Genomic DNA, 20,231 nt, shown 5'->3' on the forward strand with positions numbered 1-20,231 from the left:
AGGACAATTCAAAATATTATGACGTATGGGGTATTTGGTATCACTGGTTGAACAACAAGATGAAAACATGACTCTAGAATTTTGATCTGGCACATGAATTATAGTTATATTGTATAAAATAATGTATAGTTAAGGATGAAGTTTTTTTTAACTTTTGTTTCACTATATTTTATAAACACTGCACCTCCGAAAGGAGAGATAGATTGTACATTTTCTTTTTTTGTTATTCGGGTCTTCTCCCACGTAAAATTGGAAGTGTCTTGGTGACGTTTCGACGAAGTCTCATTCGTCATCTTTAGGCTGGTGTTCTCGGCTTCGTGCTTCCAGGAGCACGAAACGTCGCCAAGACACTTCCAATTTTACGTGGGAGAAGACCCGAATAACCAAAGACCTACATACAAACACCCGCGAAAACCTGAGAATATATATATATATATACTAGAAAGACCATTTATTCTGCAGAAGATCTGTGAACACTGTTGGGTATACAAAATTTGCACAAGTCATTTAACTACTTTAATTAATTTTATAAGTGATCAAGGAGAAAGCTCGCAACTCACCAGTCTTTTTGCTGTTTAAGCTGTTAATGGGTGCTAGTAAATGGTAGACAAAAATAAATTCTACTTCTCACAATTTATGTTTAGAAAAATACTGGTTCTCACTCTTGCAAACATCCCATAGACTTCCAACATGAAATACCACATTTTGTGTATTGGAAGAAATGGAAAACAATCAGAAAACAATTGTATTTGCTTCCTCTCCCGCATTGAAATGGGAACTGAAATACTCCTTCAGTTTCAGATGTTTTTTCTTGTACCAGCCTACGAATATGCTATATAATTTCATTTTGAAACCAACATACTGTCTTCTTCTCCCCCCCCTTTTTTTTTGAACAGACTCCTTGAACTTCTATGCTTTGAATCATTACAATCACACTAAGATCCCCTGCAGAGTTTCAAGTGGTTTCAATATATACCATAACACACTTTCATAAGCAAGTGTCACTTCTCTTTTGCTTTCAGGCCTCTGTTGTAATTTAGGCTGCATTTTATGGGCAGCAAATTTGTTACTGAAAGAAACTATAAAATATCAAAGGAGATTTGAAGATGAGAAAATCCAAGTGAGCTGTATACGGTTTACAACTTATGCTGAGTGCCTTCAAACAATTGATGCAAAAGCACACAGTCCATGAGTTACTAAAAAGAGGCATATTATTATTATTATTATTATTGTTGTTGTTGTTGTTGTTGTTGTTGTTGTTATTGTTATTACGATTTATATGCCGCCTTTCTCCCTGGGGACTCAAGGCGGCTTACAAAATGACAAATTCCAATACAAATCACAATGAAATAAAATTAAAATCAGCAACCCTATTAAAACAGATTAAAATTCTGACAATGTACCCCCAAACGGATCAGTTGAGTTGACGGAAGAGCCACGTCTTAAAAATATATTAAAAGAAATCGTGGAAGTGCTATAAGGGTCTAAACATTTTTTAAAAAAATCATACATATGAAGTGATTGCAATCTGTCATCAGAAGTGTTAGCTAAATTAGGCCACAAGCAGTTTGACAATAATACAACCCTGCTTGTAGTCGTTCTTAGCTATCTTCCAAGGGAACTATTGCAGCTTGTTCTACACAGAGTTGCCCTTGAAGACCTATCAGCTACAGTTTGCAAGAACACACCTAGGCATTTTATGGCCCATGGGCCACATCTGGCCTTTTGGCTGTCCCTGTCCAGCCAGCGGCATCAGCTGCTTCAGTGGTAGAAGTGGGGTGATGGAAGTGAGACAGCGTCAACAGGGACAGAGGGCACCTGCAAGGGACACCAACATCAGGGTGTTGGTGACAGTGGGGGTCAGAGTGGCAGAAGGAAAGTGGTGGGGCAGCAGGGGCGGCTTTCCACAACAGTCCCAGTTTCTCATGTGGCCTCTTGGGAAAATTAATTGCCCACCCCTGACCTAGAATATAGCAGCTCAAATAATTAATGACACTTTTAGTTCACCTAAATAACACAACTTCTAAAAAAGCTGCACTGACGATCAAGCAGCTTTTGGGTGCAATTCATACTGTCATGTTTTTTAAAAAATATGATTCAGGATTTAGTTATTCTTGGGATTTCCATTTCTCAAAAATTTGTGGTCACTCATTTAATGGAGGGCATGAAACTCAAGCAATATTATAATTATATACTGTGAGAAAATGCCTTTTCTGTTGCTGTTTATCTCCTTTGAAACATTTTCTAGCACCCACTCTGTGGGTATTAAGAAATCTACCCAAGACCAGCCTATTCCAAAAAATCTTCAGGAACAGTAGTAGGCTCCATAGTATAAGAGGTACAGGTTTTTCTTTTATTATTTTCTTTTGTTATTGCATTATGTTGTTTCTTAACATAATGCAAAGGTTATTATTATAGTTTATTGTGAATAATATGATTTATTTATTTTTTTACTGTAAATTGATTTTATGCTTCTATTATGATTTGCAATTGAAATGGTATTTAAACATACATAAATAATTAACCTTCCAGAATGAGAAATGTCAAATTTGTTAATCAGAATGTGCCAATATTCCTTTAAAAACTCTACAATTTTAACAAAAACTAAAACAGCTCACCTTGATATCATAAATTGAAGAATTCGCTCTAAATAGTACACCTTTACTAAAGTTAAATTAAAACCCTCGAGAAATGCAGTGGATTTGATATATAGGCCAACAGGGGGAAAATTGATTCCATGTAAGAATTCCTTTCATATGAGTGAGGTTACTTAACAATAAAAGAATAGCAAATTTTATCCTGGTTGCTTCAATTACTTAAAAAATTGAAAACATCAGGAAAATAGCTTCAGTATGGATTGTGAAAGTTTTAGTGCTTAGACAGAGTGCTTTTTCTTATTTAATATTTTCAGTTTCCTTTTTAAGATTGCTGAAACATTATAGGTAATTCTCAACTTACAACTAAGTGCTTAATGATTGTTGGAAGTTAGAAAACACCTCCACCTGCTTTTGGAGTTATGCTGGCTATATACACACATTGCCATCATGTGACTGCATTTTGGGCATTTGGCAACCAGTTCACCTTTATGGCCATTTGCAGCATCCCACAGTCACAATTTGCAGTGATTTTGTCAGTTTGCAGCATTTCTTTCTGTTTTCTGGCAAAAAAAAATTTCACTGGGCAAATATATATTTGTTTCATGACAGCAGCATTAACTTAATGATCATTGTAAAAATGTTCATATCTTCAAATTCAGTCGTTTTATGCCTTATTTTGGACTATAATGATTTATGACTGTAATCCTAGGCTCAATTAGGGTCACAAATTGAGGATAACATATACAAAGTAAGGCAATGAAAATAATTATGATAGATGTACTACTTTTGAGTTATTACTGTATCCCAACCTTACAGTCATGCTTCTACTTCAGACTGGGTTGGTGTCTCTTAGCCAGAGTCTTATCCCTGAAAACCTATCTTTTTCAACAAGCCGGGTTGGCTTAAGAAGAAATTTTTAAAATTTTTAAATTCTTTTAATTAATCTGTGATTCTTAACTTTCGGACCAAAATTTATATATATTTTTAAATGTTTTAATATTTGTATTCTATGTTTTTTATCTTGGCTGTACACCGCCCTGAGTCCTCAGGGAGAAGGGCGGTATATAAATTGGAAATTAAATTAAATTAAATTAAATTGACAAAATAGATATAATATCAATTTTTTTGCTAGTTGTCAACTAGCAAAGCATCCCTGGCCTGCTGTCGAGTTGCCATAGGCAAGGGGGATGGGAAACCGGTGAAGCAGCATGGCAGCTAAAAACAAAAACACATTCCAGACATATCTCTCTCAAGGCTGTCTCCCATGGTTACCACAGCAGCCAAAGGGGAGTGATTTCTACAACCTGCAAAATTGCCGCATTGGCGAATGTGACTGATGACACACCCTGGGAGAAGGGGGAAAACAGGGTCAAGATTAGGCCATAAATTACGTCGGGTCAGAGTTGACTGCACTTGGAACTTGCCGACATGAAGCTCCTAATAAATAACTGGATTTCTTTTGAAGCTTGGCTCGAGGCTCATAATTTAATCAGGGCATCCATCGGAACCCTGACAGCAAGCCAACTTTGACCCCACATAATTTACCCTGACATATATATGAGCCTAAAAAATTGAGGAAAACTTTCATTCATAAACCACAGTTGTGTACAACAAATTGTTTTCAAAAAGAATCATTTTTATTGTATGTTTCAGTTCCCATATTTTCAGTAGCCTTGAGAAGCTAAACCAAATATTCACATATTCTCTGCTCTGCCTGCACAAACTGGCCATTATAACTATAACATCATTGCTTCTGTATCTAAAGCTCAATACCCTCAATTGTATTCTACATCTTTCTTTATCCTGTGCCTTGACAAGAAGAGATATAACTTTTAGTTTAGCTTAGGTTCTCTAATGTGTATGAAAATATAACCATCATTTTCACAAACTTGTTCAAACTAGGTAGATAACACCTTCAATGGACGCCAAAATAGCTCGTTGCTTGCATTATTTTACACAATCTATTTTCTGATTAAAAGGCAGAAGATAGTCAAGGATTGGACAATATCAGACAGAATGCAATTCTGCTTACCATTTGCCATGATAGTTCAGTCCAGTCTTGACTTAATTTTTAAGTTATTTTAAGTCATTTCTAAATCCTCTCTTTTTAATGCTATTGTATCAAATTAAGGCACAACACATGTACAAAGGTAAGCTACTGTTTTGTCTCGATCTTTATATTTATTTATTTTCTTTATGCAAGAACTCCAGCTGTGAGATGCTGTGCAAATCTATTTTAGTTAGTATTTCAGTGAATAATTTGACTTAGGTGTTACCCTTAGCAGGATGGAAATACTTGGACAAAGGGCTTCCGGTGAATTATACGGAGCTAATGAGAAAATGCTGTTTCACCTGTTTAGACAAAGATCAGTAGGGGGGATTTCCTCTTCTGGAGGGAAAAAAAGATAATAAAAGGCCACTGAAAAAAATGAACAAAGGAATTTTGTTAATTTAAACAGCTAATGAATATTTAATTCTAAATGTTTGCCCTCACCATTATACAGTGTGTTGCCTTACATACATCCCTATGATTAAATAGTACTAGATTGCATTTGAATTGGCTTCTGGAAAGCTTCACTTCAATTTTTCAGGACAGTCAAGAAGAATCATTAGAAATGTTTTCTGACCTTTAGGTAATGCATTGTTGCTCTCAATAAAACATAGCATAAGAAGTAATAACTTGGTTTTCAATATTAGCATTTACAGTTTTGTGTCAGGGTTATTTTTCTTGATACTGCTTTACAAGAAGGAGCATTCTGTATTTTGTAGAGATCAAATTGTATCATTTTTATTAGAACACCAAATTCTACATCTTAGCATTAAGGGTGTCTATTGCCAGAGGCAAAATTATGTCTTTTTTTTTCCAATTCAACTTAAAATACTGTCCCTACAGCAAAATATCGGTACTTTGAACTTTTTAAATATTTGAATTTTTTTTTTAATGGCCTGGTTTATTCTAGAATGCAATAGTGTTGACTTGATCAAAAATAAGAAATATTTAATAAGTGATTCTCAATAAATGTTCAGCAATATAGGGCTATGGGGATCATCAGTCATCCAGGTCATAGTTGTTCAAAAGGTGCTATTTCAAAAGGCAACTGGGCTTTCTTTGCTTTTGCTTGTTTCAGATGTTTCACTTCTCATCCAAAAAGCTTCTTCAGTTCAGTCTTCATGCAAAAACAAAGAAATCCAGTTGCCTTTTGAAATAGCACCTCTGGTTCAGCAATATAGAAAAAGAATATGGAAGCAAATCCAAGAAGATATTCACAGGAAGTTTCTGAAGATGCTGTCTTTGGGGATCCAAATGTGTATGTTTTAGGCTGAAAACATGAAAACCATAAGGCAGGGATACAATTTCATGGTATATTTTAAGAGCAAATGATGATAATGCAATTTATACCTGCATGCAAAGATCTTGTGTTATATATTTTCAGTATTGCATTGGCTGGATTCATCCTTTAAGCTAAGCCATAATGGAGTTTGCTTGATTTTGGCTTTGTGCGATATATGAGTCAAGCCGTTTATATTATATAACTACTATTTATTACATCATTTTGTTTAACTTTTTCAACATATGATTAAAACAACCCAGGATTGGAATGCTAAACCATCCATTGAAAAACGATTATATAGTTTAAGAATACTACTTGCATTTGCTTTGTTTTTTCACAGCTATATAAATATTATTACAACTGTCTTTCCCAGCATTTGCCTATTCTCCATTAAATTCTGTTTCTGGCACTCTGCTTCAAGCTTCATCCTGTAAGAAATAAGACTTACTGTTAGAGAAGACTTTTATAAATGAATACATTTGGAAATGATGTGACTTCAAAATTCACTCAATCGTTACGTGTCTACTTATTATTATTATTATTATTATTATTATTATTATTATTAATTAAATTTATATCCCGCCCTTCTCCCCGAAGGGACTCAGGGCGGTGAACAGCCAAGAATTAAAATAACATACAATATAAAAGTTAAAATAATTAAAAACTTGATTTTTGCAACACCTAAATTTTATACAGCTAGTTCCCATTGAATGATCATGCATTCAGTGACCATTTGTGGGTATGCTACTTACAACAGGTCCTTCTAAATTGAGGATGTTGCAACATCCCTGTGGTCATGTGATCACAATTCAACCACTTGGGAACCATTTCTCAATTATAATGTTGCAATGTCCCATGGTCATATGATCATCATTTGCAACCTTCATTGTCGGCTTCTGACAAACATAATCAATAAGGAAGATGGCAGAAAGTTGCAAATGGTGATCTGTGAGTTGCTGCAACCATGCAAGGTTTGCCTAATGACAACAATTTGGACTGCCATAACTGCCTTCATAAATTGGCATGTCACACTTTATGACTGTGTCATTATTCATGGAAGTACCATTCCCAATTATCATTATTAAGCAAGGAATATCTGCACTAGCTAATAAGGTTGCAATATCCCTAGCCTCTCCATAGTTTAGATTTTCTCTTTTTCTCTTTTTACATTTTTACAAACATAAATTTGTAAAATTTGAGGAAGGGGAGGGGTTATGAAATGAATGGAAGAAGAACAGCCACAGCTAGCAACAAAAGTTAGGGTTTATCTATTCCCATAGACTGGAGTGTAGGAACCATAAAGAAAGCTATAGTATAACTTCCTTTCCATGTTGTCTTTGTTCTTCGATGTTAGGTAGGGAATAATGGAAAGAAATTGGAAAATGGAACTGTCTCGTGAATATCCTGTTCAGTAACCCACTAGCGTGAAATACAGCTAAATTGTCAGTGCAGGTATATGTACTGTAAGATGGAAATGTGGTTACATTTTCTGATGGTTTGGAGGGGCAGAAAACTGAGGGAACATAAATAACTTTTATCGGGAAAAAAAAGGAGTAAAGCTTTTGGTAAATATGCTAAATATTTTGCTTTGCTTAATATAAGATTACTCCCAAAACAATCCCGGTTTGCGCATTGAACTATTCAGAAGCTAAATTCTGTACCAATACTGTTGCAATATTTTCAGGATCAGACTCAATAAAGATAATAGAAGTTAAAGCTTTAAATATATTTCTTTTTAATTATGATAGGCATTCTATATTCACTGAATATTCGAGGTAGAAGCAACGAGAATGGTGAGGGTGGCTCCTTATATATACAAGGGGTGGAGCTAGGAATGGGAGTGGTAAGTTATGAATACATTAAAGTCCAAAGAATAAGTTAACCTCTGATGTTCCATATATACATTATTTACACATTGGAGAATAAGGCATTTACATCTGACAAATCCCCCTCTAAATGCCGGTTCGTTACACAACACCAATTACATTCTGATTCAGGACAATATAATACATATAATTTAGAAGTTAAATATTTGTGTTGTTTAGAAGGTAAGGGTTTTGTTAATATGTCAGCTAATTGTTCAGAAGTATCGCAATGTATTGCTTTAATGAATCCGTCTTGAGACAGTTGTCTCACATGCTTAAACTTTATATCAATATGCCTGGACCTTTGTCCAATTGCATCGGATCTGGATATTTCAATGGCCGCTTTATTGTCTTCATGCATAATAAATGGTAAGGTGGGTTTCTTCCAAACATCAGTGATCAGATCATTGAACCATACAAGGTTATTTGCAGCTTTGGACAAACAGACATATTCCGCTTCTGTAGTAGAAGTGGCTACTAGTTCTTGTTTACCAGTATACCAGTAAACTGGACAATCATTCAATAGAAAAACATAACCAGAAGTACTCTTTCTGCATGTTGTATCACCAGCCCAATCTGCATCAGCATAACAAGTAATTTTTGGTTCTCTGTCATTATTGGGTTCCAACATTAAACAAAAATCTAATGTACCCTTCAGATATCTTAGAATTCTTTTGACAGCTTCCCAATGATACAAGGTTGGTTTACTAACATATCTTGACAATAGATTGAGAGGTAATGCAATATCTGGCCTAGTCCAATTAGATATATAAAGGAGTGAACCTATAACTGATCTGTAAAATGTGTTGTCTTTAAACTCAGGGGAAGATTCATCAGTGTTTCTAAGAAAATCAGTTTGCATAGGGGTGTCACAGGTTTTAGCATTATTTAAGTTACATTTGTTTAGGAGTTCGATGATTTTATCTTTCTGTGTAAGTTTGAATCCCCTTTTAGTTTTGTTAATTTGCACACCAAGGTATTTATTCACTTTACCCAGAGATTTCAGTGAGAAGTGTTCATTTAACTTATTTACAAAGATTTCCCTGCTCTCTTTATGCTTTCCAATGTATAAAATATCGTCCACGTAAATTAATACAAATTCAATATGATCATTACTCTTTTTTACAAAGAAACAGTTATCAGCAGTGGTGGCGTTGAAATCCATGGTCTTAAGTACTTTTACCAAGCAATCGTACCATCTTTTGCCGGATTGCTTTAATCCGTACAGACTCTTATTTAATAACCAAATTTCGTTCTTATTAGTGTATTGACTGTGTGGTGCTCTTACATATATTTCCTTATCTAATTTTGCATGTAAGTATGCGGTCTGTATGTCATATTGGAATACGTCCAGATTGAGTGCAGATGCCACTACAAGGGCTGTTTTGACACTCTCTGTTCTCACTGTGGGTGAATATGTATCAGTATAGTCTTCTGGATATTTTTGTGCATAGCCTTGTGCAACTAGTCTAGCCTTGTATAAGGTATTGCCTCCTTCTAAGTTCTTAATTTTATAAATCCACCTGGTACCTATAATTGTTTTATCCTTAGGTGCGATCGCAGGTGTGAATACATTTAATCCTTGTAAACTTTCCATCTCTTTTTCCATAGCTAGTTCCCATTTTTCTCTTTCTTCATGTGGAAGTTTCAATACTTCTTCATATGTATTAGGTGTTATTTGTTCTCCATTCATATGCATTATGTAATCTTTGTATTTATTTGGTATTTGGTTTCTATTGTTTCTAATAGTTCTTTCAGGCTTGCTATGGTTATCATGCAAATATCTAGCTTCCTTTTTTGTTAATGTGTCTGTCTTTATTTTATGCTGACTATTAGTCCAAGTTTTGGTTTTGTTCTTACTTTTGTTAATATTTTGATTTTCTGTTGTTCCTTCCTCACAAGATATCGTATCTTTACATTTATTAGGAAATATTTCATTAAGGTGCAATTTTGACCAATTGGCCTGTTCATGGAACACAGCTGTTCTGGATACTATAAATTTGTTATTACTATCAATAAATCTGTACCCTTTGGTTCCAGTTTCGTATCCCATGAATCTTAATCTCCTGGATACGTTTTCTCCCTTTCTCCTCAATTGTTTAGGTATGTGTACGTCTGCAGTGACTCCAAATATGTGCATGTGTGATAATTTGGGTTTTCTATTGTACATCACCTCATATGGTGTCTTATTCACAATACTGGACCAGGTTCTATTTTGAGTGTAATTCGAATAATGTAATGCCTCTGACCAAAATTGTTTGCCTAAACCAGCATCCTCTAATGTGCACCTAATCATGGTTTGTAGTGTGGAATTTTTCCTCTCTACAACTCCATTTTGAAATGCAGAAAAAGGATTGGACGTGAAATGTAACATTCCTCTATCCTTTAACCATTGGGAGAATTCTTTAGACATGAACTCACATCCCCTATCTGTCATAATTTGCTTTATTCTGATATTATGTTGTGTTTCTATACGTTTGTAGAATTCCTTAAATTTCTGAAATGTTTCATCCTTGTGCTTTAATGTGTAAACAAAACCATATCGGCTGTAGTCATCCACTATTGTTAGGAAGTAACGTTTTCTATAGGTAATTGAGGGACTTAATGGACCAACTAAGTCCATATGTACCAAATCAAAAATATTGTTAGTTGATCTGTTAGATTTTTTTGGTCTGGGACTGGTTTTTAGTTTGGTGGACTTACATACTGAGCATTCCAAATAATTTTCACAATTTTTTATTTTGACACCTTCTGCGTGTTCAGTCATTTTTTGTACTACAGGAAAGCTTGCATGTCCTAACTTCCTGTGTAAGATGTGAGCACACTCATCATGAATTGGTTTACCTATTTTTGGTTTCTTTTCCTTGTATGTGTTTTTGTGATCATGAGTTATTCTACACTCATCATTGTCACTGTTACTGACATTTTCATCATCTGCTTCAATACAATCTTCCATATTTGAATCAATGTTATGTAAACATCTTTCTTTAGTTATCAGATAGGGTAGACCTCCTTTTATCATTACAGTACCTACATTTGTTTTGTTCTTTTCTATAGTTGCTTTCCCCTTTGAGAAAACTATATTGATATCAGATTCTCTGCTTAATTTTATGGCACTTAGTATGTTGTGAGGTATTTCTGGGATTAATAATACCCCCTCTATTTTCCCTAGACCAGGCAAGGTCACATTTCCTTTGCCTAGTACTTGAACCTTTTCTTGATTAGCTACCTTTATCACAAACTTATCTTCTATAAATGAAGATAATATACTTTTGTTGTTGGTGGTGTGATTTGTTGCACCAGAGTCAATAAGCCAATTGTTATTCTCATCCTGCTGTGTTCTGGTGCTGTCTTGTTTATTTAGCCCATTCAGTGACCCAGATTTCCTCTCTTTTGAATTTTCTCTACCCCCTCTACCTTCTTTGTAATTTGGAGGGCTTCTATATTTGTGTCTATCTGTGGAAGATTGTCTGTAATTATATTTGTTCCTATATTCTGGTCTATGTCTCTCTCTTGAGACTTTGGGGCAGTCTCTTCTACTATGTTCCCTGGATCCACAATTGTAGCATCTAAAGGCCTCATTATGTTTATCTTGAAAGACTACTTTCCTAAAAGGTTTGTGGTCTGTTTGGTTACTGGATCGATTTTTTCTTGAATTGTCTTCTGCTATCAATTTGTTAGATAGACTTTCTATGGATAAATATCCCAAATTAATGGTATCTAAGTGTGACATAAAGCTATCCCATGATGGATCAAGTGAATTGATAATAACACTTTTCATTGTTTGATCTGAAATCACTTCCCCCCTCAATTGTAGCTCAGCTCTTATTTTGTTTAGATTTATCAAATGCTCACTTATAGAAACCCCTGGTTTTACTCTAGAGGAAAAGAAATCCTTAGACATTCTTGTGGTTGTAGCTACGCTATCGCTGTGAAATAGATTAAACATGCATTGAATTATTTCTGATACAGTTAGGTTTGGTTTGATGCTATGATACATTGCAGGAGACACGCTAGATATTATTATGAAAAATGCTCTATGATGTAAACAATCTATTTTTAAAGTCCAAGGTCTTCTTGGAGGGCTAGTTATAAAGAATAGTAAATTTTCTTTCATGAAAATAACCTGAAGCTGTTGATACCACTCTTGTAAATTAATGCCATCAATTCTAAGTTTTGGGAAGTCACTGGGTAAGTTACCTACATTATTCTGTCCATTACTTACAACCTGGGGCAGTCCGTGATCTCTCAAGTGCAGGAAATTACAGAACGGCATTGGGATGCTTGCAATGAGTCTGCGCGGTTCTCTGGCCAGTTCAAGTCCTTCTGGGTCGTCTACGTAGTTTCGCACATGCGCGTTGTTCATTTCTTCTTTGGTGGCGTCGTGGAAGGTTCTCTCCCTTTCAGCTCTCTCGATCCGCTCCTCCTCAGATGAGTCGGTCTCTGGCTCGGTTTTTGGGGTTCTGGTGGTGGTGACGGTTCTTTTCTTCTTTTTGTGTGCGTTGGTATTCGATTTTGTCTGTGGTGTAGGGCGAAATCGGCATGGCTCTCTGGGCTCGGGCGTCGTCGCTTTCGAAGTCAGGATGGGAGCGTGCAGGTCTTGAGTCGCCGGTTTGATTTCTCGCTTCTTCGTAGATGTCTTGGTAATTTTCAGTCTTGGCCCAAAAGCAGCAAAAAGCGTTTTCATTGCTGATTTTACTTGAGATTTTGTTAAATCGTCTTCACTTTCTGATTTTGGATCATCTGAAGAGTTTGAGACTTCTTTCTCACTTTCTTCGTCTGATAGTGTTTTTCGCGCCAGAAATTTTGAACTGAGCGTTTTGATTGGCTCTGCTCCATTCTCTTTTGAAGTTCGTTGAAACCAAGATGGCTGCCATTCAAAATTTCGCGCGGGATCACATCTTTTCTTTTTAACAACTATTTTCTCAGTAGTCATCTCACTTACGATTTTTTGATCTTTGGGTTTTTCTTTAATGACGTTTTTCTCTCTCGCTGCTCCGCTGTTCTTCAGCATCTCCTGGAGGTCCGCGATGAGACTTTCATCATTCTTTTGGCTTTTTAGTATCTTTAATATCTCTGACCTGAGTTCGTTATTTTCTATTTCGGTTTCTTTCTGGTCATTATTTTCACTCATTAGTTCTTCTTCTTCAGTGGTGTATTCTTCGGATTCTCTCGAAATCGCATTGGTGGATTCGTTGATCATCTCTTGATCAGTTTCTATTTCTTTGCTGTAGGCCCTGGTGTTGGGCCTATCTTTCTTGGACATTTTTAATTACTTATTGAGTCAATTAACCATCCTCTGCTACCAGCTTGTTGCAATATTTTCAGGATCAGACTCAATAAAGATAATAGAAGTTAAAGCTTTAAATATATTTCTTTTTAATTATGATAGGCATTCTATATTCACTGAATATTCGAGGTAGAAGCAACGAGAATGGTGAGGGTGGCTCCTTATATATACAAGGGGTGGAGCTAGGAATGGGAGTGGTAAGTTATGAATACATTAAAGTCCAAAGAATAAGTTAACCTCTGATGTTCCATATATACATTATTTACACATTGGAGAATAAGGCATTTACATCTGACAAATACCTTGCAAACTTTTAGTCTGCAAGTATCTTCAGTATCTTCTAAAGAAGTCTCTCTAGAAGAGACTTCTAAAAGTCTCTTCAGAAGCTGGTCTGAATGATGCCACATACTCAATCTCTTTAATAAAGGCGGCCAAACTGAAGAAGTGATCTGATCTTGCGATGATAGCTCATGAAAAGGGATATCAGGAACTAGTTCCAGTGAAAACATTTACCTGAAACCAATCACTTTTAGAAACAAAAAGGCATTTTTCCTTCCTTGCATATTATTAACAAACCTACGATCATCTAGATTTATTGGAAGGAAGTGGGGATTCTTTTCATATAACAGGATGAATTCATTTGTTATGTTTCCAAACACAAGAGAAGACCATGCAGTGTGAGACCTATTTGAGTTGGATCACATTTGGGCCAGGCATGATTTGTTTCAATCATATTAGTATAAAATAAACTTAGAAAGTTTGCAAATATATTCCATTCAAAGACTGCTACACTCAAATAATATCAAAAAAATTAGTGAAGCTAATGGCTAGGAGTCAAAGCTTGGAGAGAAGATTAGCCACCACAGCACTTTGACTGGCAGAAGCTCAAAACTGATTTGCAGACATTCCCTTTTCAAATTAAATCCCAACACTCTCCAAACTAAAAATGGACACAAGTTATATTCTGGAGGGAAAGAAGCATAAAATAATAGAAACAGATTGACAGATGCAAACTGATTGGTATGTTTATGGATTTTGGAGAATTCTTAACACAATGTGTGATATCAGATTGAAAGCAGAAATGTGTTTCCTCATCCAACTGTGTATTGCTCCCCCAAAACTCAATTGGACTAAAATATTGTCATGGTTATGTCATGATCTTCAAACTATTTTGCTTTTTCAGTACAGAAAATATCAGAAGCCAGAAAACCTCACATAAGGAGACTCATATGCCATTAAATAATATGATCACAAAGCCTGTCATTCTTCTTACTATAATTTCAGAAAGAACTGTAGGAGTCTTTGAAATCTATATAGGCATCTATGGATGTAAAAATGGCCACATTTCTTTATGGATGCTATAAATGCTTTATGTCAGTTTTTTTTTTAAAAAAAACTAGGATTTTCTCTGAATTTGTTTACTGAAAGTGAATCACTGTGTTTTTCTGAGGAAAAAAAACAAATACAAGAAAAAGCAAGAGAGAGTATCACCTGCTTCATGGAGAAATTGATATAAAATACTTTTTAAGAGAAAAATGCTATTAAAACAGTGAAAGGAACGAGAGAATATATCACACATAATTCCTGGAAAAATGGCCCAGTGAAAAATAAGATTGTTTCATATTATAGAATTTCACTGTTAGTCCAAAGGAAATGGGGATGGGGGAGAAAGGATAATTATGAAAGAAACCTTAACTTTTGGCTGAAATACGGAATGGAAGCAATTCTGCTAAACAGGAAGATTACATTACAACATTTTTCCTCCAGATCCTCCAATTCCCTGAATATGAGATATTCAATAGCACAAATTCTTCCAGATGCAATTTCTGCTATCTAATTGTGGAATGGAAGCTAGCAAAGAAGGCACTGGGGTAGGGGAATGCATGTGCCAAGAGCAAGGTAGCAGAAAGCAATTTTCTAATCATGGAAGTAAAACAAGTTTGGAGAAATTGGTTAAAATGCAACTAAGTTTAAAGGGGAGGGCAAATAAGTCACTAATGTCTCAATTATTTCTTGTAGGGGGTAAAAATAATAAAAATGATGCACTGCTTAGCTTCTACCCCAAAAGGCATAAATAATGCAAATATATTTTGTAACTAGTGACCTCTATTTGAGTGAAGCATGAGGCACACTCATCCTGTGCTGAAAGGTATTTCATCTATGCTAGCATTCAGTTATCAGAAATATCCTGTCAGACGTCACTGGACAATTCACATTGGAAAAAAAGATACTTGCCAGTTAACTTCAATAATACGGCATTTCATTAGGATATCCTATTTGAACTTGGTATATCACATTTATTTGTTGTTTGTTTGTTTATGCCACAGATTGCACAAAAGTGACTCTGGGTGAGTATACATTAAATTACAATTGCAAAATGAACTATAATATTCTTTGTTTGTACAAAGATATGTTTCGGGCCAAGAATACATCTATATTTATTTTATTTTAATTTAGACATATTAAAAATAATGATATTAACTGCAAAGTATTTAGGTCTGAAGTTAAATGTTGTGCTGCATGGATGCCTTTCAACACCCATGAACTAAGCATGATTCATTCAACCTTGGATTGTGACCACTGCCTTCTGTGCAGGTAAAAATAATGTTTTATTGATATGTAAGAAACTGAAAAATTTATATTTATGGATATGTGTCCTGAATTTTAAATTTTGTTGCATTTTAAAAGATAATTTGCATTTTTCCCAAATAAGCACCAAAGAGATCTTGTTGATCATTAATGACATTGTGACTAACTTCTCTGATAAAGCATACTTAAAATACAAGTCTTGAAGAAACCGCCTGGATTCAGCTTTAAACAAAAATTTCACTAAATGGAATTTTGAGAGTTTGAATTAGTCAGTTTATCAGAAGGCTGGCTGTGACGTTATGAAATTATTAAAACATTGCAATTCTATCAGTAGAAAATGCATATCTCAGCAGTCCTCACTATACAAATGTGAAAATTGCCAAAAGTTATCCATCTGAACATATTTATCAATGAATTTCAATTAAAAATAATAACATTTCTGATATTAGCAAACTTACATCTTTTAGACTATTCCACAAGCAAAAAAGTAAATTAGTTTGAAAAAGTAGGAATGAATTTATTAAATATGGAACCACCCCACCTTCTCAAATGTCTCAAATGCTCAAATATTTGAAATACTCCACACAATTAGTTCAAAAATAAATTTTCTCTCCCTTTTTTCCCCCTTGATTATTTTTTTAAAAATTCTATAACATAGCTGTAAAAATGCTAGATAGGAATCAGAATGGCTTTAAGTTAAAATCCCAGTCAACCATAGAACTAACTTGGACCTGTAGAACAATTAATATCTCTCAATTATATCTACCATTTATGATTCTTATTTTGAATACAGAATGAATTTTGGATAAAACATGCAATTTAATGTATTCACAAGCTATGATCTGATTTTTTAACTTTGATGTCACATAATATATCTGTAGCTGTTGACATAAAAGCACAATGGCAGTGCAAGAAAGAGATTGGCTCTAAGAAAAGAAAGGTATATCTTGCTTCAAGGCATAAAATGATTTTTTGTTAAATTGAAAAATCTATGCCACAATTGCTGGAAGCCATTCTCTGGGGTCCTCTGAAAAAGCCACCTCAAAAGTTAGGCTGCCAATAAATACAACTTGAGTTTCCGTGGTACTTTCTCTGCTTGATCTTTCACCAATATCTGCTACTCCCCAGGCTTTAACTCAACAACTCATCTTTGGGTGCAATCTTACTGATGTACTCCTTGATAATGTGCATTCCATCCAGGACAACAGCTTTGACACTTACTATATTAGTCCAACCCCTTTCCAGCTGGTGTACAGTCTTTGGGCAGAAGAATTTAGATTAAGGAACACATAGCATGAATACGAACAATCACACTATTATTAAGATGTCCATCCATGACACCAGGTTTGAAATACAGATTAGAATCTAAAATAGCTAAATCTTTTCTTTTATGTACACTGAGAGCATATGCACCAAGACAAATTCCTTGTGTGTCCAATCACACTTGGCCAATAAAGAATTCTATTCTATTCTATTCTATTCTATTCTATTCTATTCTATTCTATTCTATTGAGATGAATTTATCTTGAGGAGCAATACAGCATTTATTTCTTAAACTAAAAATATCCTAATAATATATATACAAATATTAAACTACTGTACTTTTTTAGTTATTTAGACAATTCTCTTTAGATCACATTCAATAACTTTATCTTATAGTACATATACAGTATATCAGATATAGCACTGATATGAAGGTGTAATATATTTCTGTTATGTTACATTCATAAATAGTACATATGTGTCATTATATTATGTGTCATTATAGACACAAGATAAAGTTATTGACTGTGATATAAAGAATTGTCTATATAAATAAAAAGATACAGTAATTTTATATTTGTATGTATATCATTAGGATTTTTTGTTTGAAAAATAAATGCTAAATCATCCTCAAGATAAATTCACCTCAATTTAGCTCTTTAGATTCTAATCTGTATTTCAAACCTGGTTTCATAGATGGACATCTTAATAATAGTGTAATCATTTGTATTCATGCTCCAGCTCACTCACCTTTAGGGACCCTTTGGTTCATTATTGCTCTAGCTAACAAGGTTCTAGTTTCTCAACATCAGTTCCTTATTTAGTTCCAATTTGTAGCATCATAACCTTTGCTTAACCTTGGCTAAAGAGAACTCTCCCTGTTCTTCTTCCAGGAAAAGGGTTTTTTTTTTTTCAATTCTTTTTAACTTCTGATAACGTGGCAGTGCCAGATCAACATTATTGTCTGGATTTTATGGACCTTGGGACAAAATAACATTGGTCAGCTTCTTGAATTCAGAAATAGAGAAAATGCATGAAACAATGTTGCCTCCTAGATCTTGGGCATTTTATTTTATTTATTTATTTTATTTCATCAAGCGTGTGTTTTATGACAGATACAAATGTAAACATAATTATAAATACAATAAAAGGATACGAATAAAAGAAAACATTAGGACAGACATGGTTGGCATGCTGGTACGCATGCTGGTATAGACTTCTTGGGAATGGGGTGAGGTCTACAGTAGACAGTCTACGGTTAAAGTTTTGGGGATTTGGGGAAGAAGCCATAGAGTCAGGTAGTGCATTCCAGCCGTTGACAGCTCTGTTGCTGGTGTCGTATTTTCTGCAGTCTAGTTTGGATCAGTTTAGTATTTATTGTGTGCTCTTGTATTGTTTTGGTTGAAGCCGAAGTATTCATTGGCTGGTAGGACATTGTAGCCAATGATTGTATGTACTATGCTTAGGTCAGACTGAAGACGGTGAAGTTGTCTAAGCCCAAATTTTTTTTTTATTTAAAACAATACATCAAAAGGAAGAAATAGTCAAACAAATGATCGCGACAGGAACTTTACATGATATTTACACTTTCTACGGTATGTAGGTTTCAGTCAGATTTAACATATATTAAACATAATCCTGGTTATACTTGACTTTTTGGGCGTCTGTTGTTCAACCAAATGTACCATTTGTCCCAACATTGGAAATATACGGAGTCCTTTTGATCTCTCAATGCTTTAGTCAGTCTGTCGGTTTCCGCATAATCCAAAATTTTCTCCAAAATCAAATCTTCAGCCGGCAGGTCTTTCCCCTTCCAATGTTGGGCGAAACATATTCTTGCTGACGTGGTGATAAATACACACAGACACCATATATTTGTGCCTATGTTGTTTGGCCTGATGTTCAGTAGATAGTACTCTGGTTTCAGAATTAGGTTATAACCTGTGATTTCCATGATCCATGCCTGTATAATTTTCCAGAATTCAGTCGCCCTGGAGCAGGTCTACCACATGTGGAAATAGGTGCCAATCTCCCCACACTTCCAACAGTTTGGTGAGAGATTTTAATACATTTTAGAAAGATGAGCAGGTGGAAGGTGCCATCTATACAGCATCTTGTACACATTTTCTTTGTATGATGTTGCCCACAGGAATTTCATATGTTTAAGCCAGATTTCTTCCCATTTTGTCAAATCAATTGGATAGCCAATATTTCTCCCCCAGGCAATCATAGAGTCTTTAACTATTTCATCACCTATCCAATAGTCTATTAAAAGTTTATATATCCTTGATAACATTTTGTCCTCTTTTCCTAGAATGATATTGTCCAGATCATGCTGATTCAAATTAATACCATCTTGTTCCCTATCTTTTTTAAATTTTGAGCAAATTTGGGCATAAGCCCACCAATCCAGTTGTCTTCCCTGCAACTCCAACTCATTTCTTGATTTCAGACTACCATGGGGGTCCAAAAGTTCCCGGTAAGAGAGATGATTTTCTTTGTTATATAGAGGCCTATACGTTATAGCTTCGAGTCGGACCAGCCAAGAGGGGATTGAAGAATAAAATTTACCCTTAATTTTCCTCCAGGACTCAATTAGAATATTCCTCACATAATGTCCTGCAAGGCACCTGTGCTTTGGGATTCTGTTTTGCCAAAGAAAATAATGCCAACCTTGATGTAGCCCCTCCCCTTCCAAGATCAACAACCTCCTTCTTCTCAACAATATCCAATCCCAGATCCAGACTAAATTTGCGGCTTGATAGTAGTATTCCCATTTTGGAACACCAAATCCTCCTCTTTCTTTAAGCTCTTGAAGCATTTTAAGTTTGATTCTGGGTTTTTTATTTTGCCAAATGAATTTAAGGACATAGTAATTTAGTTTTTTAAAAAAATTATTATCCAATCTAGCTGGTGCTGTATAGAATAGGTATATCCATTTCAGGAGTATGTAAGTTTTTATAATTGCTATTCTACCTAGTAGGGATATCTGCATGTTCTTCCACTTGTCTAGATCCTGACCTGTTCTCTTGAGAAGGTTCAGATAATTGTCTTTGATCGTGGAGCATTTGGCTGATATGGTTTGTCTTCAGATCGTATAAATCTTTCGCCTTTTACCAAAATTTTGAGTCTGGTGGCATAATGTATTTTGTTGCGAGCAGAGGAGTGGAGAACTCTTCTTTTTAAAGAGTTACAAGGAATGTAAGACTATCTGATTTGGGATCTCCAGTTCTCCATCTTCCAGCTTTTTCAAAGCAATAGCATTTGGATTCTGTGGAGATGTCCACAATCAGTA

The 20,231-nt window shown here is 35.0% G+C and overlaps 1 long non-coding RNA gene across 1 annotated transcript in view; it reads left to right on the forward strand.

Annotated features, from left to right (window-relative positions):
- Positions 1-15,351: 15,351 nt before the first annotated feature.
- LOC132711488 (uncharacterized) overlaps positions 15,352-20,231 on the forward strand; it is a 31,832-nt gene continuing 26,952 nt past the window's right edge. The window contains exon 1 of the long non-coding RNA XR_009622345.2: positions 15,352-15,432. This is a non-coding gene — a long non-coding RNA (uncharacterized LOC132711488). The remainder of the gene's footprint in view (positions 15,433-20,231) is intronic.

Source organism: Pantherophis guttatus, chromosome 2 (genome assembly GCF_059756535.1).
Source record: "Pantherophis guttatus breed Tessera chromosome 2, ASM5975653v1, whole genome shotgun sequence".
In the NCBI taxonomy this organism is placed as follows: Eukaryota; Metazoa; Chordata; class Lepidosauria; order Squamata; family Colubridae; genus Pantherophis; species Pantherophis guttatus.